This window comes from Oryctolagus cuniculus, chromosome 17, assembly GCF_964237555.1.
Source record: "Oryctolagus cuniculus chromosome 17, mOryCun1.1, whole genome shotgun sequence".
Taxonomy (NCBI): Eukaryota; Metazoa; Chordata; class Mammalia; order Lagomorpha; family Leporidae; genus Oryctolagus; species Oryctolagus cuniculus.
The window spans coordinates 35,397,447-35,406,413 of record NC_091448.1 but is presented as its reverse complement, the minus strand read 5'-3'; the positions used below and the strand labels follow the sequence as shown (position 1 = coordinate 35,406,413).

General features: G+C 46.4%; 1 protein-coding gene across 1 annotated transcript in view; it reads right to left on the bottom strand.

Annotated features, from left to right (window-relative positions):
- Nucleotides 1-3,596: 3,596 nt before the first annotated feature.
- RPS6KB1 (ribosomal protein S6 kinase B1) overlaps nucleotides 3,597-8,967 on the bottom strand; it is a 222,813-nt gene continuing 217,442 nt past the window's right edge. Inside the window, exon 17 of the transcript XR_011383241.1 lies at nucleotides 3,597-3,712. The gene's annotated coding sequence lies outside the window, so the exon portion shown is untranslated. The remainder of the gene's footprint in view (nucleotides 3,713-8,967) is intronic.

The following is an 8,967-nucleotide window of genomic DNA, read 5'->3' as shown; positions in this document are numbered from 1 at the left end:
CATTACTCAGTGAATGTGCGGACACCACTCCCTTGAACATAGAAGTAAGCAGCTCCACACAAAGTCATTAGCAAGTTGGAACTGTTAAGGAAACATTGTGATTCTATGCATCAAATACTCTGAAGTGTCTCAAAAGTTGCTCTGACTTGCCATTTTTCTTAGTAGCGTAGAATCCACTTTAACCTCAAGTTTTCTTTCAAATATTTCATTTCAATGTGAGATTTAAAGTAAATTCCCTCTGATTTCCTCACTTTGAAATTAGGTTTGTAAACCTTTCTAAGCTAATCAGAAATTCCCCGCCCACTGCCTTTTTTCTACATGAGCCGTTTGACCTCCCTCGATCTCTTTTCCACAAACGTGATGAAGAGATTACGTAATTGCTACGATTTAACACCTGATAGGTGACACTGTACGAGACAGGCGCAGTGCTCAGTATCTTTGCTGCAAGCTCCTGAGGTAAGTACTGCATTATTCCAATTTTCTAGATTGAGATAATGAGGCTTAAAGAGCCACTTGCTCAAGTCCGAAGAGGTCTGTTAAGTTTGCTGAGGAAGCCTAATATATCATGAGGGGCTCCAGAGAAACTTCCTGCCGGGACAGTTGAAACTAAATCTTGAAGGATGGGCTTGGGTTCAGCCAGGAAAAGGCTGAGGGGGCTGGGGGAGGGGGGAGAGGCCCAGGAGGAAGGCCAGGGCCGGGGCCGGGGGACTGGACGGCTTGGTATCGATGGAGAAAGATTTGGCTGGAGCAGCAATCCCAGGGCCAGATCATGAAAAGTTTGGATTTTATCCAGAGGAGAATGAGTAACCATTGAAAGACTGCAAGCATCAGAGTGACGAGCTAAGATTTGTTTTTAGAAACAAGATGCCAGGAGAGGACTTTGGGGCATTGTGGTAACCCAGGCAGGAAGTGAAGAGGCCTGAACGAATTGAGGAGAGCTTGTCTGAAAACGTCCTTTCTGTTTCACGTTTTATTCCCTCTGCCAAGGCATCAGCGAGCGAGGTGGCGAAGTAAAGAGAGGAACTTTTCGCAAAGGGCTGAGCGTTCTTCTCTTACTGAGCAGATGGTTTTTTCTGAGGGTGGCCAAAGCTGAGAGAGGAGACGAGTACAGTCCTTTGAACTTGCTCCTCTTGCTACCACGGTCCAGGCAGGACTTTGGTCTCACGGGATAATTATTCCTGCCCCAAAACAAACTGGTTTGCAATTTTATTGCTCTCTTTCTCCAGAAAAAGTTCAAAAGAGTTCAAAAGATGGTGACTCGCCAAGAAATGAGGAATATTATTTTAGAAGCTCTTGATTTCATTAAGTTTATAAGGGATTTAATAGTAACATAAAGATGCCCGAGTTTTGCACCACTTAAGCCAACGGTTTTGGTCTTCATTCACTCCCTTAATAGATATCAATATTCACATGCGCAAGGGTCCAGGCCGGGTGCTAAGAAGATGGGACCACACGCAAGGGTGCATCAGAAGTAGACTTGACCTGCCAGATGCTTATTGATTCTCAGAACATAAGACAGGAATTAACTGACACAAAGTTGTATTTAGGGGCTGGCATTGTGGTGCAGAGGGTTTAGCTGCTGCCTGTGTTGCCGGCATCCCATATGAGCACCAGTCCAAGTCCTGGCTGCTCCGCTCCCCATCCAACTCCCTGGTAATGCACATGGGAGGGGCCAGTGCTGTGGTGCAGCAGGTTAACGCCTTGGCCTGAAGCGCCATATGGGTACTAGTTCGAGACCCAGCTGCTCCACTTCCTATCCAGCTCTCCGCTATGGCCTGGGAAAGCAGTAGAAGATGGCCCAAGTCCTTGGGCCCCTTCACCCATGTGGGAGACAGGGAAGAAGCTCCTGGCTTCCGATTGGCGCAGCTCCGGCCATTGCGGCCAATTGAGGAGTGAACCATCGGATGGAAGACCTCTCTATCTCTCTCTCTCTCTCTCCCTCTCTCTGCCACTCCTCTCTCTTTGTAACTCTGACTTTCAAATAAATAAATAAATCTTTAAAAATATGCACATGGGAAGGCAGCTGAGGATGACCCAAGTGCTTGGACCCCTGTCACTTAAATGCAAAACCCAGATGGAGTTCCAGGCTCCAGGTTTCAGCCTGGTCCGTCCTGGCTGTTGTGGCCATTTGGGGAGTGAACCAGAAGATGAAAGCTCTCTGTCTCTGTCTTTCCCTTTCTCCTTCTGTGACTCTGCCTTATTTTTCTTTTTTAGGTTTTTTTATTTATTTGAAAGGCAGAAATACAGAGAAGGGAGAGAGAGAGAGAGAGAGAGAGAGAGAGATCTTCCATCCTCTGGTTTGTTCCCCAAATGGCTCCAACGGCCTGGCTGGGCCAGGCCAAAGGCGGGAGCCAGAGGCTTCATCTAGGTCTCCCACATGGATGCAGGGGCCCAAGCAGTTGGGCCACCCTCCACACTTTCCCGGGCACATTAGCAGGGAGCTGAATCAGAAATGGGGCGGCCAGGACCCAAACCATATGGGATGCTGGTGCTGCAGGCAGAGGCTTAGCTTTCTATGCCACAGCGCTCGCCCTGACTCTGCCTTTGCATCAAATGCTATCACAGTCAAAGAGGGGACTACCCACAGGTGATGAGGAGGAAAAGGTTAGTAAAGAAGAACTTTGCATTTAAAGTAGACACTAGTTGATAACAACATCTGGACTTGCAGAAGTTTTAGAAAGAACACTTTAAGTCAGTGTTTCACAGACCGGAGTTTGAGAACAAGTTTCTAAAGAATGTTGTTGGGAATTCCACGTGAAAAGAGTTCTGGGGGCAGGCATTGGGGCAGCAGTTAGGCTGCCATATCAGAAGTCCAGGGTTCAAGTTCCACCTCCACTTTCCAATCCAGCTTCCCTCTAATGCACATCCTGGGAGACAGCAAATGATGGCTCAAGTACCTGGGTCCCTGCCACCCACATGAGATACCTGGATGGAGTTCCAACCAGCCCAGCTCTTGCTATTGTAGACATTCGGGGAGTGAATCAGCAACGGAAGATCTCTCTCTTTCTCTCTCTCTCTCACTCTGCCTCTCAAACAAATGAAAAAATAAATACCCTTTTAAAAAAGATAGTTCTTGACTATGCTGGTAACTGATTGATTTATTCTCAGCTTCATGTCTTTCCCTCTGCTTTGTTCTGTTTTACAAGAAGTGGTTCCTTGCAAATGACATCCTTGCAAATGACATTTACCAATTTCCTTGTAGCTTGGTTTGGCCAGTGGAAGCAAGGGTACAGACCAGGGGCCACAAGAAGCGCCTGTCCTCCACTCGGTGTCTCACGCACTGTCCCAGCATTGGCTCATGGCTGCACCTCTGTGTCTTCATTTGCACACGGGCAGCCCCTCTTCATGAGCCCCATAGCTGCTGGCTCCTAGATGCTGGTGTGTTGGTTATTTATTGCTGCGTAATAAATTACCTAGAAACTTAACAGCTTAAAACAACAACCATTTTATTATCTCACACTGTTCCTGAGATGTAGTAATCTGAGAGTGACTGGGCCAGGTGGCTCTGGCTCAGGGTGTCTCATGAGGTTACAGTCAAGATGTTGGCTGGAGTTGCAGTCATCTCAAGGCTAAAGCAGGGCTGAAGAATTCACTCCCAAGCTCACTTACTTGGTTATTGCCAGGACACAGTTCCTAGCTGGCTGTTGGCCAGAGGCTTCACCTTTCTGCCAGCTGGGCTTCTCCTTAGAGCTGCATACAACATGGCAGCTTCCTTCTCCAACAGGGCGGTATCCAAGATACATATATATGGAGAGAGGAAGGGAGGGAGGGAGAGAGAGAGAGGAGAGAGGGGAGATATAATTTCTTAGTAAGGTAATATCAGAATAATATACATACCATCACTTCTGCCAGATGCTATTGGCCATGTAGACCAACAGTAATACAATGTGTGAAGGGGTTACATAAAGGTGTGCATAAGAGGAGGCAAGAATAACAGAGGGTGATTTCAGAGGCCAGCACCACAGGCCACCTTCTGATCCCCAGTGATTCATGTCCCTCCCACATGCAAAATTTACCCACTTCCTCCTACAGTCACCAAAATTCTCAGGTCATTGCAACATAAGCTTGAAGTCTGGAATCTCACGATCTAAATCAACTCTTGTACAGCTGAGACTCCCTGGATCTGTACCTTGGAGTTCCTTGAGTGCAGTTCCTCTACACCTTTACAATGGAAAAAGACAACATATCTGCTCCTGCATAAACTCTACACAATGATGAGACAGGCACAGCAGGTACCGGCTTTGGATATTCCTCTTCAGAAGGGGGGAAATGGCAGGCATGAAGGAGTCCCTGTTCTAGTCTAATTCTGAAATGCAGCTAAGCAAATGTTTAAAGTACCTTAAGTCTCAAGCCCTGAGAATAATTCTCCCCAGCTCCAGGTTCCATGTTCTGGGGTCTTGGTTCTGTTCTCTGAATCATCCTCCTTTTCTCATGAAAGACAGCCCGTTTGAGGCCAGTGTTGTAGTGCAGTGGGTTAAACCGCTGCCTGTAACACTGCAGACATCCTGTATGGAGTGCGGTTTTGAATTCTGCCTGTTCTACTTCTGGTCCAGCTCCCTGCTGATGCGCCTGGGAAAGCAACAGAAGATGGCCCAAGTGCTTGGGCCCCTGCATCCAAATGGGAGACCTGGAAGAAGCTCCTGTTTCTTGGCTTTGTTCTGACCAGCCCTGGCTGTTGCAGCCATTTGAGGAGTGAACCAGTGGACGGAAGTTCTCTCTTTCCCTCTCTTTCTCTCTCTATCAATATCACTGTTGCTCTGCTTTTCAAATACATAAATGAATCTTAAAAAAAAAAAAAAGCACGGCCGGCGCCGTGGCTCACTGGGCTAATCCTCCGCCTAGCGGCGCCGGCACACCGGGTTCTAGTCCTGGTCGGGGAGCCGGATTCTGTCCCGGTTGCCCCTCTTCCAGGCCAGCTCTCTGCTGTGGCCCAGGAGTGCAGTGGAGGATGGCCCAGGTGCTTGGGCCCTGCACCCCATGGGAGACCAGGAAAAGCACCTGGCTCCTGGCTCCTGCCATCGGATCAGCGCAATGCGCCGGCCGCAGCGCGCCGGCCGCGGCGGCCATTGGAGGGTGAACCAACGGCAAAGGAAGACCTTTCTCTCTGTCTCTCTCTCTCTCTCACTATCCACTCTGCCTGTCAAAAAAAAAAAAAAAAAAAAAAAAGCAGCAGCAGCCCATGTTTGTAACCAAGGCATTTTCTCAGCCTATTTCTTGCCCTCGTAAGGGTCCAAGAACATTTTTTCATTTTGTCCTAGCCCTATTCCTTTTGATCCAAAGTGGCAATCTTTCTGTATTTATCCTCCTTCTCCTCCTTCTTTTTAAAGATTTATTTATTTATTTGAGAGGTAGAGCTACAGAGAGAGAGAAAGGTCTTCCATCTGCTGGTTGACTCCCTAAATGGCTGCAGTGGCTGGAGCAGGATCAATCCGAAGCCAGGAGCCAGGAGCTTCTTCCGGTCTCCCACGTGAGTGCAGGGGCCCAAGGACTTGGGCCATCTTCTACTGCTGTCCCAGGTCACAGCAAAGAGCTGGATCAGAAGAGGAGCAGCCAGGATACAAACTACAGGCAGAGGCTTAGCTCAATACACTGGCCACAGCACTGGCCCCATATACTTCTTTTCAAAACTTTGTGGGTTCTCTGTGAATCTTCCTGGGGTTCACTTCATTGGATGAAGCCACACCCATAAATATTTGTCAGGTAAGCTCTTCTGTGCCTCAAGCTTCGGGGAAGATGACTGGGGGATAATGACTGTGAGCTTCCTGGATGCTTTACCGTTTTGTTGGGAGACGTGAGATGCGTTTAAACATCTTTAGATGATCTTTTGTCTGACTGAACAGCATTCTGAGCCATAGCCTTAAATCTTTCTGAGATTTAAAAAATGTATTTATTTATTTGAGAGGCAGAAAGAGATAGATATTTCATTCTCAAATGCTCACAACAGCCAGGGTTTGGCCAGGCTGAAGCCAGGAGCTAGGAACTCCATTCAGGTCTCCTACTTGGGTGGTAGGGACCCAAGTACTTGAACCATCATCCAGTGCTTCCCAGGATACACATTAGCAGGAAACTGAATTGAAAGCAAAGGAGATAGGACTCAAACCAGACACTCCAATATAAGTTAAATACCCACACCTAACTTCTCAAAACTTTTCATGTGTTAATGTGTATTGTAAATCTCCCAGAGGAATCTATAAAGATTTATTTATTTATTTTTATTTGAAAGGCAGAGTTACAGAGAGAGAGAGAAGGGGATACACACACACACAGAGAGAGAGAGAGAGAGAGAGAGAGAGAGAGAGAGAATCTTCCATCTGGTGGTCCCCCAAACGGTTGCAATGACCTGGGCTGGGCCAAGCTAAAGCCAGGAGCCAGGAGTTTCTTCCAAGTCTCCCATGTGGGTCCAGGAGCCCAAGCACTTGGGCCATCTTCCTCTGCTTTCCCAGGCACGTTAGCAGGGCACTGGATTGCAAGTGGAGCAGCTGGAACTCCAACTGGTGCCCATTATGGGATGCCAGCACAAAGATAGCAGTTTAACCCACTATGCCACAGTGCTGACCCTTAAAATTAAAAAAAAAAATTACTATGTCACTTCCCTCAGGGTGCAGGCTTCATAGCAGCAGATGGCGGCTTTACCACCTGCCACACTGCAAACACTGGCCCCCCAGAGAATCTCTAACACGCAGTGTTTCCCACATGCTTTTGATCACAGACCCTGTTTTGGTTTTGTTTTTACATACACCTAATAGCTAAGATACAAAAGGCATGAGTGTGAAAGCCATAGTTTAGTTTGACTGGAACAATGAATACATGAAGGAAAGTAGTAGAGAACATGTTGAAAAACAGTGAAGGCTGAACCAAGGTGTTTGCCCCGGATCCTGCAGGCATTGAGGAGCCATGGAGACCGCCTCGTGCTAGGTGAAAAGTTCGAGTTTTTGAACTAAACTGTTTAATCAGAATAAACTTTATTGTTTTATATGCAGGGTTATACAGAACAATTAACAAAATAGAGAAAAAGAGAATTACATTTGAAACCTTTCTCTTTATCCTGCCTTTGCCCAAGTTCAACAGCGGTGAAGAACCTGGGACTGAGTTTCAAGGGCCCCATATTGTTTGTGTTTTCATTGTGGTTGAATAAATTGAAAAAAAAAAAAATGGAGAGACCTAAAATGTGACCGTGTGTGTGGGGAGTTAAAAGATGGAGGAGAGGCCAGCACTGTGGCCCAGCAGGTTGAGCCGCAGCCCGAGACACTGGCATCCCATTATGAGGGCTTATGACCCAGCTCCCTGCTAATGCACCTCAGAAAGCAGAAGAAGACCCAAGTATGTGGGCCTCTGCCACTCATGTGGAAGACACAGGTGGAGTTCTGGGCTCCTAGCTGTGGCCTGACCCAGGCCCAGCTACTGCCACCATTTGGGGAGTGAACCAGTGGCTGGAGGACTCTGTCTCTCTCTCTGTCTCTCCTTCTCTCTGTTACTCTACTTTCAAATAAGTAAAATCTTTTTTAAGAAAGACGGAGGAATTCTTTTGGAAAGAATTGAGGATAAGAAAGGAAGATGGAATTAAATCTGAGGGAAATAATGATATAATAATTGGGAAAAGAAGAAACATTCTTTCTGAAAGGCAATGCGTAAATGGTAGCATGGATGGATGTTATCTATTGCTGCAGAACAAATTACCCCAAGGCTCACACAATAAGCATTCATTATTCCTCATAGTTTCTGGAGCTGGACAGTTCCAGTTCAGAGTTTCTCATGTGACTGGGAGTACAGCCATCTGAAGGCTTGAGCTTGGACAGATCTGCTTCCAAGGGCACACACTCATACGGAAGACAAGTTGGGGCTGGCTCTCAGTGGGAGGCCTCGTTTTCTTTTCACATCTGTCTATCTTCAGGCATCTTTGCATCCATGGCAGCTGGCTTTCCCCAGAGCCAAGGATCCAAGGGGCCAAAGCAGAAGTTACATTGGCCTTTATTATCTACTTTCAGAAGTTCTGCACCATTCCTTCTCCAGTCACCTACTTGTCACACAAATCATTCTAAGTTACCATGGAGGCTGACCACCACATGATGTCTTCCACCTTCCTAGGCTTCTTCATTAATACTGTTTTCTTCAACAAAGCAAAATAAATAAAAAGGGCACTGCGAAAAGGCTGTGGAAAAGGAGATTGAAAATAAGCTCAGGGATGGGCATTTAGCCGCGCAGTGATGATGCTGGTAAAGACGTCTATGTTCTGTATGGGAGTGCCTGGCTTTGATTCCCAGTGCCAGCTCCTCACTCTAGCCTCTTGCTAATCCAGACCCTGGGAAGCAGCAGTAATGGCTCCAGTGACTGGCCACCCACATGGGAGACCTGGATTGAGCTCTAAGGTTCTGGCTTTGGCCCAACCCTGGTCATTGTGGATACTTGGGGGAGTAAACTAGTAGGTAGGAGCTCTTGCTATTTGTCTCTCTCTTTCTTTCTGTCTCTCAAATAAACAATAAATAAGTGGTTTCTTTTTTAAAGATTTATTTACTTATTTGAAAGGCAGAGATACAGGTAGAGAAGAGAGAGAGAGATCTTCAATTGCTGGTTCACTCCCCAGATGGTTGCAACAGCTGGAGCTGGGCCAGGCTGAAACCAGGAGCCCCATAGTTTTTTCATAATTTGCATTTTTTACGAACTTTTTGAAGGCCCTCATGTGTGTGAATTTCCATTTTTTTGCGCCAAAATTAATTTATCTTTTAATTCCATTTTCCACACATTTTTGAAGCTCACTAATACATCTTGAGCAGTCAAACCAAGTATATCATACTGAAAATATTCTGTTATCTGGTGAGGTTTTAAATCATTTCAGTGCACTTTTCAGCTGGTCTTCTGGCTTTTATCTTTTAAAAAAATTTATGGGCTTTCCTATTGCAAAAATTAAGCAAGTCAGAAAACTCACAAGAACAAAGATTGAGCCAAAGTTGAAAATACAACATTAGTGAA